Raw genomic sequence first — 23,081 nt, 5'->3', positions numbered from 1 at the left:
TTAGATATGTGATGACTGTGCATCACCACCTTGATTGTGCCTCACCATAGAACCGAGCTGGATGTGGGTAAAGGCATAACCAGCTTTGTCCAAATCATGCATGTTTTCCTTCGTAGGTTTGTCCCAGACTAGATTAACCCCTATTCCATTCATTGTTAAAAGAAAACAAATCTATACCAACTTCAACGCTATCCCCACCTTGCAAATTGAGCTTATCGTTCGATAATTGTCCCTGCCAAATATGATGGGATTTAGGTTTGTAGAATATTGTATTCCGATCTTCTTTGACTATGTAGGCTTGCAACTTAATACACTTGGTATCCTTTATAACAGTAATGGCAAGACGCAGAGGACACTCAATTATTTTGCATGAGCTATATAAGCAAAAATGTGTCAACCCTTCAAAATTACGACCATCACTTGGGGGAATATCAAAACTGATTTCAGTGCCCTCGCTGACAAACTCAAACCAATCAGGAACATAATTTTCATGGAGGAAAATGCCACTAAATCTGCAAGAAGTCCATCCCTACATATACAATACAATTATACAAGTGTCTCACACACACACACACACACACATCTATACTTGTAAATGTGCATTTGTGCGTGCATGTGCACGATAGGAAGGCAATGAGAGAGAGAGGTACCTGTAGGATGTTCTTCATAAAATCAGCTGTGAGATTGGTGCACCTTCCCATATCAATCCTTGTCATGGAGTTTAATGACTTCCCCAAGCCTGTAACCTCAGTGAGTTTGAGTGAATCACTTACATCCAGTTCTCTAATTTTCCGAGAAGTCCGGCATTTTTTTCAATGAAAGGCACCCATGCACATGCAAAACTTTCAAATTTGTTGGTAAATCAGGGATTGTATGAAGGTTAAAGCAACAATTTAAGCTCAATGTTTCAAGCTTTGAAAGACCACTAAGGCTGGGTAGGGCATGAAAATCATTCCATGAAAGATCCAAAACTTGTAAAGAAATTAGACTCCCAAGATCCTTAGGGATTGCATCTTCAGCCAACTCCCCCGATGAGAGTATTAATTCCTTTAAAGAGTTTAAGCCGTGTAAAGAATAGGGCAAATGAATACTTTTCACACCTGATAGGGATAAACAAGTGAGATTCTTCAATCTTACTATGGAATGTGGTACTTTTCTTATGGCTGTATAATCTGCTTCAAGTATTCTCAATGATATCATCTCCCCTATATCCTCATCCACTTCTCTGAATTTTGAACACCAATTAAGAAGAAGAGTCTCAACAGATTTGGACTTATAGAAATCCCTTGGAAGAGAACTAAGCATTTTGCATCCTTTAAGGTTCACGAAAGAAAGTCTGTCAAGATGACCAATGGAGGGGTGAATCTCGGATAGACTAATACAATCTTCCAATATCAACTTTTCAAGATTTGGGACGTGTGAAAAATCCAGTGATTTTTGAAAGAACTTGGAATGACTGAGATTAATGATTTTTAACTTTTGAAGCAACTGTTGCACAAAATCAATGGAAAATTGAAATTAATAACCAAAGATTAGACACTACAAGAAAAATGAGTTTTGGGTACAAAACAAAAGACATAATTGAGAATTTTGTGTCTGTTTGATCACCAAAAGGCTGAAACAGTTTCATTCCAAAGAGGGCACCATGGACCCATTGTAAAAAAAAAAAGGCACAAATATATTATCTGACAGCTTTATTGAAAAATGGATTCTAATATATTATATGTGCCCATAGTTTACTTTTAAAGACACAATTCTTTGTTGTTTATTATTTTTTTTAAAAACTTGTGGCCCACTTCCATCCAACACTCTCTTTTCTGCTTAACCCACCCACTTCTATCCAACTCTCTCACTCCCCCCTTAACCCACTGACACCCTTCATATTTAACCCAACTATCTCTCCCCTCAACCCACCCACATCCATCCAACTCTCTCCCTCCCCCTCTCCCCTTAACCCACACACATCCTTCATATTTATCTCTTTTATATTTCCTTATCTGTAGTTTTGTCTCTTCCCTCTCTGTTCTCTATAAAACAACCAAACCGGACTCGCCGGCCAAGTTTCGGCCAAAACTAGATGTCGACCCAATAGAGAAAAGTGATCCTCCCATGGTGAGCTTCCTATCTATGTAAGTGGGTTTCTTCAATTTTAACTTTTAGATTTGAAAAATTCTTGAGATTCAGGACTAATTCGGTTTTAACTTGGCATGTTGAAGATTTGGTTAGTGGTTTTGTTTGGGAGATTGAATTTAAGCTGAATTGTAAGAAAGTGGTTGGATTTAGGTAAGAACCTGAGAAACCCTAACCCTAAATGTAGCCCTCCTTCGATTTCTACGAGCTTGGCGTGTTTTGTGTGTGTTTTTATGTGAATTATTTGAAGGGTGGTGAGTTTATATAGGAAAATTTGAACTTTTTGCCTGGAATTTAAGTAGGTACAATTGTATGGAGGAATTGGTTAGAAGAGACTGTATGTGTACCAGATCTGGGTTTTTTCAAATCGCACCGGATCTGAATTAGTGTTCTTTTTGTGGCTTGAGTTTATATATTTTCAGATATGAGATATTGTTTATTGTTTATTTTCTGTATGCATGTTACAGTTTATTCATTTGGAGACTCGCTCCTATCGTACAAAATTTTCATGCACCTCCTTGTCTCTCTTGCTCTATCAATTTTTGTAGTTCTACATTTGTGTGTTCTGTTTGTTTATCAAATTTAATGAATTACATCAATTGTTTTAATTTTTTATACTACTCTTGACTTTGGCAATGAGAGGTCCAAATGCTGCATATATCATCCGGATTGGTTCATTTGTGGAGCATACGGAAAGATAATGTCATAACAATGTTGAATTGTTTTCTTGGATGGAGAGTTGATTGCCTTGTTTTTTTGTGTTTGGTAATGCAGATATGGGAATGCGCCTGTGGTGGAGAATACAGAGAAGATGGTAGGATCTTATCTTCCAGCAGATAAGGGCAGTTTTTGGTTTTGGCATTTAAGATATTTAAATAGGGTTTCTCTTGCAGTTGTAGAATTTGTTGATTTTGGAAGCATGAATTCAATGTTTGGGATTAACTTACAATGCTTCCTATGAAAACCAATAAACTCCATTTTCTGAATCTAATGTTACAATGTTGTGCACTGTCATTGATAAGCAGATTTTCATTATGATGAATTTTCGGTCTTTCTCAAAATTTCAATAACTAAAATTCATGTGGCATTTAGTGTGAATTTTGTCGGATTTGTCTCATTGCATTGGATTGATTTCTTGTACTGTAACTATGCCCGTCAATTTTTCCTTTTTAATCCTAACTGTTTTCGCTTTCAAGGAAAAGAGGTTTGTTCTTTGATGCCTTGCAGGAGAGCTGTGGTTTTGACAATTGGGGCAAATAAACGTCACTTATGAAGTATGTTTGTTACTTGTTTCATTATTAGCAAATGAACATAAATTTAATTTGTTATCTTCATTTAACTTCTTGATGATCATGTTATGTTGAAAATAAAAGTGCATGCAAAAGTGTGAAGATCGGATTTGAGTTTTCACTCTCCTTAAAACACTACGATGTCTATTAAGGGGTATGTTTCTTACTGGATGATTTTATTGTTAGAAATGAACATATGTTATTGTTATGTTGTAGCTTCTTAACTGTTTATACACAACTAATAGTGGGGAAGGATTTTAGAGGGATGGACTATATATTACATTGGTACAGCCTACAAGTACCCACTTGAGAGCTTTATTGCAAGTTTTTAGCTGTAGTTAAGTGTTTAGGTTGCTCTTAGGAGAGACTGAACAGTGAGGAAACCTGCAGTCTTAAGAAACTAAACAGCTCCATGAATCTTATCTTTCCGTATGGAAACATGAAAGACTTCACTAAAGCTGAAAATTAGATTTCAAAATACTTATTTATTAGCTTGTGCGTTGCAGAACCTATAAGGTTCTTAACAGTTTCTATCTTTCTTAGAAATTAATGTCATAACAATCTAAACTTGTATTGTTTTGTACATCTTGTTTGCTAGTAATGATGGTTTAGCTGCTCAGTTTAGTTGCATATTTTGTTTGCTGTAATTTGGTATAACAAAGTAGCAATGCATCACTGCTATTGAGTTCTTAATGCCGATTGAAAGTTTTGGTCCTTGAACATGACTGGAAATAGGTCCTTTCATTTTATTTTTTTCAATTTTCACTTCCATTTGGATTTTAGTAAGATGATTGCACTATCCACCAAGTCGGAAAAAGAGGGGAATCTTTGATATGGCAGATCTGGAACTTTTACGTATCGATTTTAACTAACTCCTTTTTAGGTGTAATTTTGGACTGATTTTGTTTTGAATTCGACTATATTTGTTATGGCTACTGATGAGCTGCAAGGGTTGCTGGGGAAAATGCATCTGTCCAAAAATGTGTGCTTTCAAGTTTTATTGTATTAGAGATAAAATATGTAACATTACATTATGTATGTGAGATTGGGAATGTGATGTAGGCCTTTTCATTTTAAGAAAATTTAAAAATTTTCATTTCCTCAATTTTAGTTTCAAAATTTTATTTTATTTTTAAATATTTAATTCATATTGGCACAACTACAATATGAAGTGCCAACTTGTCTGGAAAAGGTTATCTGACAAGTTGTCAGAAACAAGGCACAAATAGTGGTCCATTTGTGCTTGCCTCTTTGAGCACCAAACAGTCTATTGTGCTCTTTTAGTAAAGATAACGCCCATAGAGGGCACAGATAGAAATATAGTAGCTGCACTGTTGCTATTGATCTATGGGCACAGATAATTTATTGTGTGCAGTGGCTATATTTTTTGTAGTGACATAAAAAAGAGAAGAAAATCCAAAAACAAATTGAAACAGAATATCGTCTTGTGTAATTGAATGTACCTTGTAACCCTCCCAAACTTGTACCAATCGGCTCCACTGCATGTCTAAACTAACTAGTTTCTCTTGATTTAAAAAGTCATCCGGTATGGACATTAATTGGCATCCACTCCAGCACAACCACATTAACTTTTTGGGAATATGTTTGTATTCTCCATTGAGCTGCACGTTGCTGAGCTGAAGCAATCTCACTTTCTCCATATTTACAAATGCTTCTGTACTGAACCTGAACGCATAGCCATTGAAATCTTCTATTGACAAATGTAGACCAAGTCCTTCAACTTCTTCAATTCCCTGTTCACAAAACGTTATATTGGGTAAGAAAAGGATTATCTGCATATATTTTTCCGTGATTAAAGAGTTTATTGCCATTGTTGACAAACTTAAACCAATCAGGAACATAATTCTCATGGAGGAAAATGCCACCAAATCTGCAAGAAGTCCATCCCTATATACACAATGCAAGTTACGCATGTACATGTGTGTTTGTGTGTGCATGTGCACGACAGGAAGGCAATGAGAGAGAACCTGTACGATGTTCTTCGTAAAATCAGCCGTGAGTTTGGTGCACTTTTTCATATCAATCAGTGTCATGGAGTTTAGTGACTTATCCAAGCCTGGAACCTCAAGGAGTTCGAGTGAATCACTTACATCCAGTTCTCTCATATTTGACATTTCCGAAAAGTCCGGCATTGTTTCCAATGCAGGGCACTCAGAAGCATACAAAAATTTCAAATTTGTTGGTAAATCACGGATGGTACAAAGGTTAAGGCAGTAATTTAAGCTCAATGTTTCAAGCTTTGAAAGACCACTGAGGTTGGGTAGGGTATGAAAATCATTCCCTTTAAGCTTCAAATCTTGTAAAGAAATTAGACTTCCAAGATCCTTAAGGATTGAATCATCAGCTAATTCGCACCATGAGAGATTTAATTCCCTTAAAGAGTTTAAGCCATGTAACGAATGGGGCAAACGAAGACGTTTCACACCTTGTAGGGATAAACGAGTGAGATTCTTCAATCCTACTATGGAAAGTGGTACTTGTCTTATGGCTGCATAATCTGCTTCAAGTATTCTCAATGACATCATCTCCCCTAAATCCTCATGCACGTCCCTGAATCGTAAACATCCACTAACAAGAAGAGTCTCAACTGATTTTGACTTAAAGAAATCCCCTGGAAGAGAACTAAGCATTTTGCATCCTGTAAGGTTCACCAAAGAAAGTCTTTTAAGATGACCAATAGAAGGGTGAATCTCGGACAATTTGTCACAGCCTTCCAATATTAACTCTTCAAGATTTGGGAGTTGTGAAAAGTCGGGTGACTTAATTAGGAAAAAAGAAAAACTGAGATCAATGATTTTCAACTTCTGAAGCAACTGTTGTAGAAAATCAAAAGAAAATTGAAATTAATATTCAAACGAAAAATCTCATAGAACAAGAGAAGGAAATTGAAAAACAAATAGAAACAGAACATCATTATGTGTAAAAGATTGTACCTTGGAACCCTCCCAAACTTGTACCAATTGGCTACCCTGCATGTCTAGAAAAACTAGTTTCTCTAGATTAAAAAAGTCACCTGGTATGGAATGCAAAGGGAATCCACGCCAACACAACCATATTAACTTTATGGGAACATGTTTGTATTTTCCAATGAGCTGCACGTTGATGAGTCGAAGCAATCGCAATTTCTTCATATTTGCAAGGGCTTCTGTACTGAACGCATACCTTTCGAAATCTTGTATTGACAAATGTAGAGCAAGTCCTTCAACTTCTTCAGTTCCCTGTTAACAACACACCATATTGGGTAAGAAAAGGATTGTCTGCATGTACTTTCGTCTTTTTACAACCACATATATTTACGCAGGAATGTTGTTTAATGTATAATAGACATACGTGGAATAATGTATAATGCTTTTCTTGTACGGTGCATTAATTCAAAATTTTATTGGAAGTGTACTTACAGATTGATTTGTCAATACTTCAGTTACCACTTGAGGATTCCACAATCTACTCCATTTTCCAGGGTGGTCAGCAAATTTTTCAGAAATGATTACTCTGGCCATTTCTCGAACTAAATCATGCATATTCAACTCATTGCGTTCAAAAGTTACAAGGCATCGTTCACGAAGGACGCTAATTCCTATTGTTGCGGAAAATTCACATCCATCTAATACTTTTGCGACATAGTCCTTATCCCATCCAATAAAGAAACATGATATGTCAAGGAATATAGCCTTTTGTGTATCATCTAGCCCTTCAAAGCTTATTCTTAGTGGTTTTATTATTTTTCCTTCAGGAGTTCTTTTCAATTTTTCCAATTGACTTTCCCACTCTGCTAAGGTTCTTTTAATAAAAAGAGAGCCTAAAACTTCAAGTGCTAGTGGCAAACCTCCACAGTAAGAAATGATCTTTCTTGAGAGTTCAAGGTATCCTTCATTAGGCCAACTATTTCTAAAGGCATGCCAACTAAAGAGCTCCAGAGCTTCTTCCTCATTCATTTCATGAAGCCGATATATCTTGTCGACTCCAACTTGGTGTAGTAAATGTTCATTTCGTGTCGTTATGATAATTCTACTTTCTGGACCAAACCAATCATGATTTCCAGCTATTGCATTTAGTTGTTCCACTTCATCTATGTTGTCCATGATGACAAGTACCCTTCTATGACGAAATTGTTGTTTAATCAGACTGATACCTCCATCAACATTGTTGACTAGTGTCTTTAGAGACTTATCTTTCAAGATGTCATAAACTAGTGTTTTTTGCAAATAAACCAGACCGTGTTTACTTGTAGTGTTGCTAACGTCGGCAAGGAAACTTTTGAATTTGAACATATGATGAATTTGGTTGTAAATGGCTTTGGCAGCTGTTGTTTTACCCAATCCACCCATACCCCAAATTCCAACCATGAGAACATTTGATCCGCCACTTGAAAGATGACTAGTAATGCCTTGAATGCGAGAATTGATTCCAACCGGGTACTTGGCCACATCTAGTTCGTTTGTGCTTGGAAGCCATTCCGTAATAATCTTGTCAACAATTTCTCTAACAAACTTTGCATCGCGCCTGAAAATTGAATTCGTCAACATTAATGGGACTCGATGAGCTATCACCACATAATCAATTTTCTTTCCTTCATCTATACACACACACACACACACTAACACTAACTAGCTAGTAGCTAGTATGTTATTGTGACGAACTTGAACCAAAGAAAGAACGTCATTCATAAGTATATAAAACGTAGGTGTATTTTTTAAACTCCAATTACAGCTTACGTTTTAAGGAATGCTAGCCACATTCCCCATTTGCCTTTTCCCGCATGCCTTTTTCATTCTGTTTATGTCATGTGGAATTAACTTGCTCATATATTTATGTATTTAATTAGAGAATTTTATTTTTCTCTTTCTTTGTATGCCCCTAATATATGTTCCAGATTTTAACCAAACAATTATTGCTTTATTTTATTTTATTAAAACACTGCCTTTTAAACATTCCTAATTTGTTATGGATTTTTATTGTTTAAATAAATTCTGTTCTGAAGCTTTCGGTGAAGTTGTCTTTAAATTTAATTTTCTTTTAAATATTCCTTGCGGTGTTTTTCCAAATGCACTATTCTGTTCCTAGAAAAAATTTCCCAATAAAAAAAAAGGGAAACTTGAAATAAGTTCAAATTTGTAAGCAATTACTAGATATAGTCCAATTTTATTTAATTATTGGTTTAAGTCCAGTGACTAATTGTTCATGTCATTTTATTTTCATTTATTTGTCAAATTTACCCCTTTATTAACATTATCCTTTAATTCTAGATTTACTTGTGTTATGAAATTAATTATAATTGATTATTTATCATTTAAGTAATCCCATAATTGTAGGATTAGCTTGAAATAATATTATCTCTTCTTCCTCATAACTCCCGTACAAACAGTATTATCTTTTATGCGTGGTGGTCTTCTCCCTCCTTGAAACCCATAACCGTGTGTGTTCATGCTGGAACATTTAACCACAAGGCTAGGAAGAAAGCCCTCTAAACCATAACCATGGGTGTTGATGTGTATATATAATTGTAGGCTCTCACTATTAATTTCTTTCTTAGTTTTTTGTTTGTTTATATGAACTTTTCTTTTTATAGCAAATGCACTATATTTATTTTGTTTATATACCTAATACATATGTATACGTAGAAAATAATTTAGTCTTTCTAAGAGTAAAAGTAGAATATATCTGCTTTATAGGTATAAAGTATTATAATTAATTATTTATCTTTAAATAATCCCCTACTTGTAGATTTAGTTTTAAAGTATATATCTTCTTCCATAACTCCCGTATACAATTTGGGTTGTGTTCTCCGATCCCCTTCATTTTTGTTCAGTCTTCTTCTTTCAAGCTCTTATGATTTCTTCCTCCTTTTTGAAATACAAGGTCACAATTTCTAATTTTTTGTAGTGGTATAGAGCTTTGAAGTACGCCAATATACCAACAAAAGGTGCGTTGATGTACGTGGTTGGTTTTGGTTTTGTAGCATCAAATCTTGCATCTTCCTACTTGTCATCCCCACCAGGTCCTCCCACAATAGCACTAGTTAGGTCGTTTTGATTGGGAACATTGCCATGAAAGTATGAGTTTCATGCGTGCACTATTAATTTCTTCCTAATTTTTAGTTTGAACTTGGATTATACATATTTTTCTTTTCAACCTTTATAGGAAATGCATTGCTTTGTTTATCTACCTGTATTATAGATTTCTGTAATGAATCTACTTGTATATTTTGTTTATTCTACCCGTGTTATAGATTAATTGTATTTTATCTACCTATATATCACGAATTTTTCTATCTCAAATTAATTGTGTTACCTACCTATACGATATGTTTTTGTTCATTAGTCTATCTATATCACGTATTATTTTGTGTTATCTATCTATACGATAGGTTTTTATTCATAGTCTACCTATATCATAGATTAATTAATATTATCTACCTACATCACAAATTTTTTATCTACCTCAACAATGTTTCTTTTAATTTTTGATAAACTTATAAGATTGGTTGTAATGTGTTTTTAAAATGTTTTTAACTAGAAAACGGGTAGATAAAGGTATTTGAAGATTCAAATTTAAAATTTTTTAAATTCAAAAATAAAGAATTTAAATATTTTTTATTTTCAAGGGGTAAAATAAGTGTAATAAAAAATCAAATAAAATTAGACCCAATCCGAAAACAGGTGAATTTTTTGGACCTAGATCAAACTGCCCCTAAAAAAAATATAGGAGGCCAAAATTAAACGAGAATTGGTATAAGACAAAAAAAAGACAAATGAGAATTCTTATAGGACAAAAAAAGACAAATGAGAATTCAAAGTGGAAAATATAATGCTAATATAAGATTTTTTAAATTGTTTAACTTCATTTAGTTGCATTATTTGTATAACAATTTGCTCAAAATTTTTTCATATGAATTCCACAAAATTGGTATTTCAGTGCATCTTTTTCTTGTATTATATAAAAGTGTGAGGCTTATAAATTATAATGCTTTTTTTTTTTCCTGATGTAAATTATAATGCTTGAATATTAGTAAATAGTAGGCTTTGACCTCCGATATTGTTTTTTGGTGGAGATTAAAATTTCTCGGAAGATGACAAAGCAAAAAGAAAAAAAAAAAAAAAAAAAAAAAAGAGAGAGAAGGAGGCCATGGTAGGGAAGACAAATTTTCAGTTTTGAAAAAAAAATTAACTAAAGTTCAACGAAAAGATACGTGATAGATAATTAAGTATATGGTAAATATACACCATAATTTGTGATGGTGAGCAAACATGTTCCCAAAACAATTCAAGAAGGCAGCTAGCTTTCCTATTAGGTTTTATATGAGAGATTAAGGTGTATCAATTAAGCAAGTTAATAAGAGTAATACAACTCAAAAGACGTCTAAATTTCAGATCTATTTCTTGATTTTATAAATGTATTTTTTTTTTTCTTCTCTTTGTGTGTGATACTCACTCGTCTAACAATTGTTCACTAAAATTGATGCAGGACAGAACCAAGGGTATTGAAGAGAGGGGGATAGATAAGCTAGGATTCATTCAACCAAATAATTAAAATACAAAACCTTTGTCATTCCAAAACATATTAATGCTTTCAAATTGTTTTCTCCTAGGCCTGCCTCCCACATCAAAAATGTTTCAAATCTTGAAAAGCAGGTGAATGATTACCTATTGTCAGTGAGTTGAATATGGTGGCCGGCCAAATTTGCAGCCTCTGTAAGAGCCTCTCTCCACTGATTTACCCTTTCTTGTTTAGCTTCACGTTTCTTGTCATCTTTTTCTTCACGGATGTCCTCTTCGTAATTCTGAAATGTTTTGGCTAAATCTCCGTTCTGCTTCCTGACATGTGAAGGATCAACATGATAGAATATTGGCAAAACATATCGCCCCATTTTGGATCTGCACTCCATGATCTTCACCAGCTCATCAAGACACCAACTCGAATCTGCGTACTTCTTTGAGAAGACAATGATAGAGATCCTCGACTCTTCGATTCCCCGGTAGAGTTCCTCTTTTATTTCTTCCCCTCTTTTTAGATCGTCCTCATCCATATAAGCTTTGTATCCCCTGTCTTCGATTGCATCGTGGAGGTGGCCCGTGAAGCCCTTGCGCGTGTCTTCGCCGCTAAAGCTCAAGAACACGTCGTAATTCCAAAGTTTTGACTTGAAGGAGGATGAAGAGGAGGCTTCGTGGGCTGTCATTGCGATATCCACCGTTATTGCACTGCGGTGGTTCAAATCACAGACAGAAAAAATGGCAGTGGTTCTGTTTGTGTTGCCGAACAGCGTAATACTGAAGCCAAGTCTACCTCTCTTCAATCCACAAAGTCGTCCACAATAATTAATATAATAGTCTTCGCGTCTGAACTTGATAACGACTGAGGCTTGGTTTGGTACTGATGTGATTTTGAAAAAAGTTGGTATTAAGAAAAGCTGGGAGCTGTTTTTGTGTTCGGTAAACATTAAGCTTCAGTTTTTTTTCACAGTTTTGGGTGAAAAAAAGCCAAAAACAAGAAGCTGCAAAACCCAACTTTGAAAAACTGGCTTTTTTTCACATCTGTTTTACATAAAAGTTTACCAAACACTATAATACTGCTTTTTTTTTTCAAAAGCACTTTTACAAAAAAGTTTACTAAACAATCTGCTGCTTTATTTCACAGTTGCTTATTCTCACAGTACAGCAGAAGCAGCTTTTTTTCAAAGCACAGCAATACCAAACCAGCCCTGAGTCCCGACAGCCGGGTATGTAGAAAGAGGAAAGAAACTACAGACGCTGTCGATCCATTATAAATTATAATATATACAATAAATAATAATCTTCACTTATAAAATATGATCTGATTACATATGATCCCAAATCTTATTGGAGCTAATTAAGTAATGTAATAAAATAATATTATTAGACAGCTGGGTTTATCTATTTTTATTTTTAGTTTAGAAGTCAAGTAGTGTTCTAATATTAATATAACCGATCTTATTTAGTGAAATAAAGTTTTTTTGTTATTGTTAGACCATCTCCAATGGTAACTTATAACCTAAAATTTCCCCCTTTTTCTTCCAAAAATCCACTCCAACCCATGACCCAAAATTAACCTAAAACCTAAAACTCATTTGAGGGTCAAATACCGGCCCAGTTTTAAGCCACAAACCAAAATGGGCCCCACCAACTGAGATTGAAACTGGGGCTGTGAAGCCCAGTTCCCTTTCCCGACTCGCCTACGCGCTGCACGAGCGAGGCACTTTCAGAAAACTAACAACCCCACGTGGGGGTGTTCCCTCAGCTGTCAGTGCAAAAAGCAGCCCAACGGCTACTTTTTATGATCGAACGGTGACGTTTATATGGGCCATTGGTTAATCCAACGGTCCAGGTTCAAATTTTTTTTTTTTAGTTTTATATTTATGTATTTATTGAATCCAACAGCTTAGATCAAATATAATTAAATATAACGGTAAAAAAAAAAAGATCCAACAGTCCAAATTTAAATTCAACGGCTAGAATAATTTTAAAAAATTATTTAACTTAAAATTCAACCAAAAACTTTATAAATACCTATGTATTTGTTCAAACATCCACACAAAACTCACTTTTCTCCTACAATTCTTCCAATTTTTCTTTATACCATTTATTCTCATTTCCAGAATTTTTAAGATGGCAAAAGAGCATGTTAGAGGTCGTAATTGGACCTTTGACGAAGATATTGCTTTATGTTTGGCATGAATTTCGATTAGCGAAGATGGTGCCGTCGGCACCAATCAAAATAGAATGGTTTTATGGGGTAAAATCGTTGATAAGTTCCATGAAAACTCTAATGCCGGTCGAAGGGAAGTTGGTGGTGTTTATGATCGGTGGAAGATTATCAACAAAGCGTGCACTTTGTGGAAATGAAGCTTGGAAAGAGCCATGGTTCACATGCCTAGTGGAAGGGGCACCTCATAAATTGTGAGTTTATTTGTTGATATTTTAGTTGTCATGTACATAATAATATTTTGCAACTAATTGTTTTTATGTATTTGTCGCATAGGGTGACAAAGCAATTGCAATTTACAAGACAAGAACTACACCAAAAAATCAAGCTTTTAAGTTGCATCATGCTTGAAACATCCTGAAGGATTGTCCGAGGTGGGGAACCGATGCGAACCAACAATGTGGAAGATTATTTCATAATGAAGCCCCACCCCCCAATGATGTCAATGAAGGTGTGAATTTTGCCGACAATAAAGGTGTCGAACAAATGACCCCAACTTCTTCTTTTGCAAGGCCCCCGGGTAGAGATAAGTAAAAGGAAGCAAAGAGAAAAGGGAAGTCCCAAGATCCGACACGTGCACAATTTGCTAGCGAAATGGCAATAATGAACGAAAACCAGTGTCGTCGGCAAGAAGAATCGGTCCAAATGCTTTTGGCCATGAAGGAAGAAGGGGATAGGGAGCAAGAAAGGTACGAAACTAATTTGATAATGGAGGACCTCGACAAATACACTCCAGAGAGGAGGAGATACTTACGTGGTAAGCAAAAGGAAATTTTACGAAGGAATGCCACAAGGAGTATATTTCAAGATGATGATTCATCTCAAGACTATCACCCAAGTCCATCACCAAGTCAAGATGGTGGATATCATTATTAAGTTTATGTAGTCTATGAGTTTTCGATTGTATTTTACGAAGGAATGCCGCAAGGAGTATATTTCAAGATGATGATTCATCTCAAGACTATCACCCAAGTCCATCACCAAGTCAAGATGGCGGATATCATTATTAAGTTTATGTAGTCTATGAGTTTTTGATTGTATTAAGTTTATGTGGTTTATTAATTGTCTTTTTTATTTTTTAAGTTTATATGGTTTATTAAATGTCGTTGGTATTAAGTTTATGTGGTTTATCTTGATTTTCATGTATTGATTTAATGATTTTTCAAAATTTATCGGAATTTAAATATTTTTAGGTTAAAATGTTCATAAAATTAATTTAGGATAGTCTACATAATTTTTTTGTTAAAAAGGTTAAATTAAAAAAAATAGCCTTAATTCATTATTTGATAATCTGGGGCTAAAATTTTAGGCCAGAAGGGTTGGAGTAGAAAAGCTGTTTCTGGACTAAAACCTAAATTTTCTGGGCTAAATATTTTTTTTAGGTTACTATTGGAGATGGTCTTAGAGACATGTAAGTAGTAACTAATTAGTTGTGATTAATATCTTAACATTTTTTTTTCCATCAGTTTACAAATTTTAGGCTCTAATCGCTACTTGATCATAGACTCGTGGAGGTGAAGAAATACTTTTGTGCTCTTGGATTACAATGGTAGTATCAAATGTTAATCACGTATTGGATGCCACGATTATAATATCGAATACCAATCACGCATTATGTACAACACTAAATTGTTGCAGTTGCAATGTATTAAAACTAGAGTAGAATAGTAGGTGTCCCTAGAATTTAGATGCTTAGTGATGGATGATAATCCTTTCCGGATCCTTGTTACGGGGATTTTAGGGGTCATTATATCCTAACCGTTCATCGTATATAGTACAGTCAGTTTTCGTTAATTATTATTTATGTTTAATTTTAAATAATAAAATTCAAATGATTTCTAACTACACGATGTACGATGAATAACTGAGATGTGATCCTAACAATTTGGATCCAGATGGAATTCAAATCCCTTAGTGATTGACCTTTGACAGCACATTCAATTTTTAATTCACCTTTGTGTAGTTAATATTAGGCGTGGGTATAGTTTTATTCGGTTTGGTTTTTTGCCAAAACTAAAACCTAACCGAAGTTTCAGTTCAGTTTGGTTTGATTCAATTTTCTTTTAGTTTGGTTTGACTAAAATCTTGAAAGGCAGGTGAATGATTACGTATTGTCAGTGATTTGAAGATGGTGGCCAGCCAAATTTGCAGCCTCTGTAAGAGCCTTTCTCCACTGATTTACCCTTTCTTGTTTAGCTTCACGTTTCTTGTCATCTTTTTCTTCCTGGATGTCCTCTTCGTAATTCTGAAATGCTTTAGCTAAATCTCCGTTCTGCTTCCTGACATGTGAAGGATCAACATGATAGAATATTGGCAAAACAAGTCTCCCAAATTTGGATCTGCACTCCATGATCTTCACCAGCTTGTCAAGACACCAACTCGAATCTGCGTACTTCTTTGAGAAGACAATGATAGAGATCCTTGACTCTTCGATTCCCCGGTAGAGTTCCTCTTTTATTTCTTCCCCTCTTTTTAGATCGTCCTCATCTATATAAGCCTTGTATCCCCTGTCTTCGATTGCATCGTGGAGGTGGCCCGTGAAGCCCTTACGTGTGTCTTCGCCACTAAAGCTCAAGAAGACGTCGTAATTCCAAAGTTTTGACTTGAAGGAGGATGAAGAGGAGGCTTCGTAGGCTGTCATGGCGGTATCCACCGTTATTGCACTGCGGTGGTTCAGATCCCAGACTAAACAAATGGCAGTGGTTCTGTTTGTGTTACCGAACAGATCACATTGAAATACCTAAGCCCAAGTCAAGATCCTTCTGTCAACAAAAACAAAAGTTAATAATAATAATGATGATGATGATGATGTTTAGGTATGGACTTGACAAACGAAGGTGCAGGGACTGGGAGAGGAAAAGAGGAAGGAAATGAACACAAAAAGGCAAAGACTATAAAAAATATTTTTGGCCGTGATAACAGCTATTCAACTTTGCTAGATTTCCTTAGTGAGATGATTGCATTCTTGTTCAAAACAACTTTAGTAGATTCCATAATGAAGTCGTTTGTCATATGTATGTCCGTTGAAGGTTTTAGATTGAAATTGAACTACCCCTCTAAATGAGAAGCCATTTAGATTACACAAAAAGATTTTATTTTCCTAAAATTTACAAACACTGCCATTTTCAAACAAACAAACAAAAATCAAACATTCGGATTTATTTATTTTTTTAGCAGAATTTAGTATTTCAAATTCCATTAAAAATCATCATTATCCTACAAATCTAGAAATATTGGCTTTATGGCTTTTGAATTCAAATTGTTGATAGTTGCTTACTTGCTTGCTCAATAAATGACAACGATTATACCTATATTTTCATATTATAATGAACCCACTAGCCACACTAGAAATATATACTATTGTTAATGTACTATTTCCAAAAAACTAACAATAAGAGCATATCCAAATTATATGTCAAAACTGACACGTAGTCATACAACAGTAAAAAATGGCAGTAAGCTCTCTCCAACTGAGCTTTCAATTTCTTACGTGGCGCTGACACAATTGATTTCAAAGCCATTTGCTATCAAATTTGACATCAGATGTCAAATTTATTAAATGTGTGACATCCCACATCGCCCAGGGGAGTAATCCTTATATGTATATTCTCATCCCTACCTAGCACGAGGCCTTTTGGGAGCTCACTAGCTTCGGGTTCCATAGGAACTCTGAAGTTAAGCGAGAAGGGGGCTAGAGCAATCCCATGATGGGTGACCCACTGGGAAGTTGCTCGTGAGTTCCCAAAAACAAAACCGTGAGGGAATGGTAAGCCCAAAGCGGACAATATCGTGCTACGGTGGTGGAGCGGGCCTGGGAAGTGATCCGTTCCGGGCCGGGATGTGACAATTTGGTATCAGAGCCTAACCCTGGTCGTGGTGTGCCGACGAGGACGTCGGGCCCCTAAGGGGGGTGGATTGTGACATCCCACATCGCCCAGGGGAGTGATCCTTATATGTATATTCTCATCCCTACCTAGCACGAGGCTTTTTGGGAACTCACGAAGCATGTCTTCTCATTGTACGAAGACCCACTCAGACACTCGATAATGTTCCAGCAAAGGTGCGCGCTGCACGAGGGAAATTTATAAGTTTAAGATTTGCCTTAGATATTTTTACACAATTTTAAACCTAATTTGTTATAAGGCCATTTGTTTGTAAAAATAAATACTATTCGAAAATAATAAAATAAGACTGAAAAGGTGAAAGAAAAATTAAGCTCCACGTGGAAGGCCTAAGTGGTATCCTAGGAGTATTTTGATAATTTCATTATTATTGAGAATATAATACGATAAATCTCCAAATGGAATGTCACATCACATAAGCCATCAAATATCATTTTTATGTATAAATTTAACACTTTTTTTTGAAGATGTTCTAAGTATATATCCAATAACTTTCAACAAACATATTATTAAGGGGTTTTTTGAAATGGGTCCAAAGTAACTAAAAATGTGAATATACATTTAAGGATCACTCCCATGGGCGATGTGGGATGTCACAATCCACCCCCCTTAGGGGCCCGACGTCCTCGTCGGCACACACGCGATCAAGGTTAGGCTCTGATACCAAACTGTCACATCCCGGCCCGAGCGGGACTACTTCCCGGGCCCGACTCCACCACCGTAGCACGATATTGTCCGATTTGGGCTTACCATTCCCTCACGGTTTTGTTTTTGGGAACTCACGAGCAACTTCCCAGTGGGTCACCCATCATGGGATTGCTCTAGCCTCCTTCTCGCTCAACTTCCGAGTTCCTACGGAACCCGGCCCGGGACGGATCACTTCCCGGGCCCAACTCCACCGTAGCACGATATTGTCCGCTTTGGGCTTACCATTCCCTCACGGTTTTGTTTTTGGGAACTCACGAGCAACTTCCCAGTGGGTCACCCATCATGGGATTGCTCTAGCCTCCTTCTCACTTAACTTCGGAGTTCCTACGGAACCCGAAGCCAGTGAGCTCCCAAAAGGCCTCGCGCTAGGTAGGGATGGGGAAATACATCTAAGGATCACTCCCCTGGACGATGTGGGATGTCACAAATAAGAGTAATACAACTTAAAGATGTCTAAATTTCAGATCTATTTCTTGATTTTATAAATAAAAAATTCTATTATTACCACTTATTTATATCATCATTTGTAACATCTCTCTAATATGGATATAACCCATATGCGTTGGCGGGCCCTACCTCTATTAGAGAGATGGTACAAATAAGTGGTAAGTGTAGCATTACTCTTTGTAAATTCGTATTTTTTTTTTCTTTGAGTGTGGTACTCACTCGTCTAACAATTGTCCACTAAAATGTTTCAAGAGAAATGTTAACGAGCCTATCAAAAGTAGGGCTTCCCGTGATAGGGATTATAATGAAAGGCTAGGATGTTGACACTTGTATGGAGATTAGAGAGTTAGTTAAGTTGTTAGTTTGTTAAGAAGGCTGAGATGTATAAATACAGAAAGATGTACTAGCTTGGAGGTTAAGAAAATATACTGAAGATTACAGTTTCTATACTTCTCTCTCTCTAAATTCTCTCGACTTTCTCTCTCTATATTTCTGTCTATATTAGTTTACATGGTATCAATCGCCATGAAAGCTCACGCTTGATCTTCGATCCAAGTCTTCCGCAGCTCTGATTCTTCGTCTTCATCTCTCTTTCTGCTTCTTGCTGGTTATTTCTGGTTGAATTCTTTGTGTTTACTCTGCAATCTAGGGTTTATCTTCATCCCTAGGGTTCTACAACTGTACTACTGGTTGCGATTCGTCTTCTTCAATTCGTGCACTCCAAGTGTTTGGTGTTTGGTCTCAACAACATTTCTGCCAAATTCAGCAGTCTTCGACCTGCACGAGTGTAAAAATGGTAACTGCCTCTCAATTACAGCTTCTTCAATCTCCGATAACTGCATTGGTGTCATCGATTTCCACATCTGTGAGTGTTAAACTGGATGATTCGAATTATCTGAATTGGCATTTTCAAATGAAATTACTACTTGAAAGTAATGGAATTCTAGGGTTTGTTGATGGATCTCATCCCTGTCCTGCTCGATTTAGCGCAATATCTGGCGATTCTGTTGATAATTTGTTGTCTTCCACTGATAGTGATGAGTATTTGGTTTGGATGATGCATGATAAAGCTTTGATGCAATTACTTACTGCATCCTTGAGTCCTGTAGCCATGTCTTGTGCGATTGGGAGTACCAGTTCTCGAGAGCTCTGGATTCGATTACAAGAGCAGTTTTCCACTGTCTCGAAGACTAGCATTTTTCAGATGAAATCGAATCTACAAACAATTAAGAAGGGTTCTGATTCCATTACTCAGTATTTGCAGAAGATAAAGGAAGCCAGAGATTATCTTTCTGCTGCTGGGGTTAATTTTCTGGATGAGGACATTGCTATACTTGCACTCAATGGTTTACCCGCAGAGTACAATACTTTTCGGACTGTGATAAGGGGACGTGAGAGTGTCATTTCTCTGAAGGAATTTCGGACACAATTACTGGCTGAAGAAGCTATTCTCGAGTCCACTATCAATGCACCATTTATGACAGCCATGGTTGCCAATACTCCACCTCCGAGAGGATCCTCTCACCCAAACTATGTACCTGGTGGTTTCAAGCCGTTCCCTGTTAATAAGAACAAGGGCAAGGGCAGGTTCCATCACTACACCAGGACTTTTTCACCTCGCCAATATATGCCTACTCAGACACATGTCATTCAAACTCCAAGTCCTGGTATTCTTGGTCAATTTCCCAATACACAGCAGCCTATTCTTTCTGCTCCACCTGAGAAGTCAAGGTGTCAAATTTGTGGCCGATTCAATCACACTACATGGTTCTGTTTTTATAATGAGAAGGGTCCCAACTATATTGGTGCTGCTGCTCATCCTGCCTATTCCCCGATGGCGTCCTCTTCACAGCAAGGGTATCAGTACTCTCCAGTTGCTGCCTATCCGTCACAAAGGCCTCACTCACAGGCTCCCCTGCATGCTTATCATACTATGGTATCACAATCAACTCCTTCACCTGCTTCTACCTCTAATTCCCAAATGTGGATCACTGATTCTGGCGCCACGAATCATATGACTGCTGATCTCTCCAACTTATCACTGGCATCTCCTTATCCTACTAATGAAGTCATCCAAACTGCAAATGGTGAAGGTTTGCATGTATCTCACATTGGTAGCACTGTTCTTAACCCTTCTGCTTATCCTATCCACTTGAAATCTGTGTTATATGTTCCCAAATTAACACAGAATCTTCTTTCGGTCCATAGGATATGTTTGGACAATAACTGTTGGCTTATTTTCGATGCCTTCTGTTTTTGGATTCAGGACAAGGCCACAGGGAGGATTCTATACAAAGGGCTGTGCAGTAATGGACTCTATCCCATTTCTTCCCCTGCCACTGTCTGTCCTGCAACTTCTCACAGTTCTGTCCCATCTAAAGCTTTCATTGGTCAGCTTGTTAACTCTAATGTCTGGCACAATCGATTAGGACATCCATCCAATTCTGTTGTATCTCTCATGTTGCATAAGTCTAATATTGTTTTTCCCAAAGACTCTAGTCCTGTCATGTGTCAAAGTTGTTTAGAGGGAAAATTTTGCAAACTCCCTTTTTCTTCCAGTGTCAATAAATCTGTAATTCCATTTGAAGTGGTGCATAGTGATCTTTGGGGTCCTGCACCTTGTAAATCTGTGGATGGGTATCGGTATTATGTTGTATTCATTGATGAATGTACCAGGTATTCCTGGATTTTCCCATTGGTTAATAAATCTGATATTTGTGCCATTTTTGTTGGGTTTCATGCTTATGTTCTCACCCAATTTTCTGCAAGTATCAAAGTTTTGCAAAGTGATGGGGGTGGTGAATACATTAGCAAATCTCTTCAATCCTTTCTTTTACAAAAAGGCATTTCCCATCAGAAATCATGCCCTTACACCCCTGAACAAAATGGCATGGCTGAACGCAAGCATAGACATCTCATTGAAACCACAGTCACCCTGTTACAAACAGCCAAAATACCCTCCCAGTTTTGGTCTTTTGCATGTCAAACAGCTCTCTATCTTATTAATAGGATGCCTACTCCCATATTGTCTAACAAGTCTCCCTTTGAAGTCCTATATGGTGCTGTCCCAGTCCTTACTCACTTGAGAATTTTTGGGTGTGCTTGTTATCCTTTATTACGCCCCTATAACTCCACTAAACTTCAAGCCAAGACTACCAAGTGTGTCTTCTTGGGTTATGCTTCCAAATACAAAGGGTACATTTGTTATCTTGTGTCTCAACATAAATTCTTTGTGTCTAGACATGTGATGTTTAATGAGTATGAATTTCCTTATACAACTCTTTTGGCACAAACACAAACCCAATCCTCTGCCTCATTTGATGGTCTTTTGTCATCTCATGTGGTCACATCTCAGAATATAGTCACATCTCCTTCTCCACTTATTAATTCCAGCCCTTCAAGTCCCTCTGAACCATCCCCCAGTCCACCATCTGTTGTGTCTTCCTCCATACCTCAATCCATTACTGGTGCAGTTTCAGCCACATCTCCCATCCCTGTGGCTCCTGATCATAGTCCAGATATTGTCCACGTGGTTTCCTCTATCCCGCAGTTCAACTTACATCCGATGCAAACTCGAAGTAAGAGTGGTATTATAAAGAAGAAGGTGTTCCTTTCCACTCTTGAGACCTCTAATGATATTGATCTGTCCCTAAGTGAACCAGCCTCATATAAATCTGCTCTTAAGAGTTCCGTGTGGTCTGAAGCAATGAAGGATGAGATCAGTGCTCTACATAAGCAAGGGACATGGAGTTTAGTCTCTTTACCAGCCAATAAAAACTTAGTGGGCTGTAAATGGATCTTCAAAATCAAAAGGCATTCAGATGGGTCCATAGCAAGGCACAAAGCTCGCTTAGTTGCCAAAGGCTTTAGTCAAGAACCGGGTCTTGATTACAGTGAAACGTTTAGCCCAGTTGTCAAACCCACCACAGTGAGGATTGTTTTAGCTCTTGCTGCACACTTCAATTGGTCACTCCATCAACTCGATGTCAAGAATGCCTTTCTTCATGGCATTCTGCAAGAAGAAGTATACATGGCCCAGCCACCTGGATTTGAGGATCCTCAGAATCTGTCTTTGGTCTGCAAGTTACATAAATCTCTTTATGGCTTGAAGCAGGCACCCAGGGCATGGAATGAAAGGTTCACTTCTTTCTTGCCTCGGTTGGGATTTCATAACACTTACTCTGATTCCTCCTTATTTGTGAAGACTGTTGGTGCCCATACTGTGATATTGTTGCTCTATGTTGATGACATTATCCTCACAGGCAGTGATCTTCCTGAGCTCCAACAAGTGATTCGGGATTTAACTTCTGAATTTGATATCAAGGACTTAGGTCCCCTTCACTTCTTTCTGGGCATTCAGATTTCTAAAACCCCAAACGGTCTGTTTCTGTCACAACAGAAATATGTGCAGGATTTGCTTGCTAAAACAGACATGCTTGAGTCCAAGCCGTGTGATACACCCTGTCTTCCATACACCAGATTACTCACGGATGATGGGGTACCATATGCTAATCCTACCATGTATAGAAGTGTAGTGGGCGCACTTCAATACCTTACATTTACCAGGCCGGATATTGCCTTTTCTGTGCACCAAGTTTGCCAGTTCATGCAGAATCCGATGGTATCTCATTTCACTGCTGTCAAAAGGATTTTGCGCTATTTGAAAGGCACGATGGAGTTTGGTATCAACTACTCTAAGGGTGATTTGACTTTACATGCGTTTAGCGATGCTGATTGGGCGGGGGATCCCAATGATCGCCGGTCAACAACTGGTCTGGCTGTGTTCTTAGGCAATAACCCTATCTCCTGGTCATCCAAGAAGCAACAAACAGTTTCACGATCCTCCACTGAGGCGGAATATCGT

General features: G+C 37.0%; 2 pseudogenes; both read right to left on the bottom strand.

Annotated features, from left to right (window-relative positions):
* LOC148698840 (TMV resistance protein N-like) lies at nucleotides 1-11,712 on the bottom strand (annotated as a pseudogene).
* Nucleotides 11,713-15,220: 3,508 nt separating this feature from the next.
* On the bottom strand, nucleotides 15,221-15,911 carry LOC137747110 (disease resistance protein RPV1 pseudogene; annotated as a pseudogene).
* Nucleotides 15,912-23,081: the final 7,170 nt, after the last annotated feature.

This window comes from Pyrus communis, chromosome 2 (genome assembly GCF_041283825.1).
Source record: "Pyrus communis isolate YQ-2024b chromosome 2, ASM4128382v1, whole genome shotgun sequence".
NCBI lineage: Eukaryota > Viridiplantae > Streptophyta > Magnoliopsida > Rosales > Rosaceae > Pyrus > Pyrus communis.
This window is presented reverse-complemented; position numbering and strand designations above follow the sequence as displayed.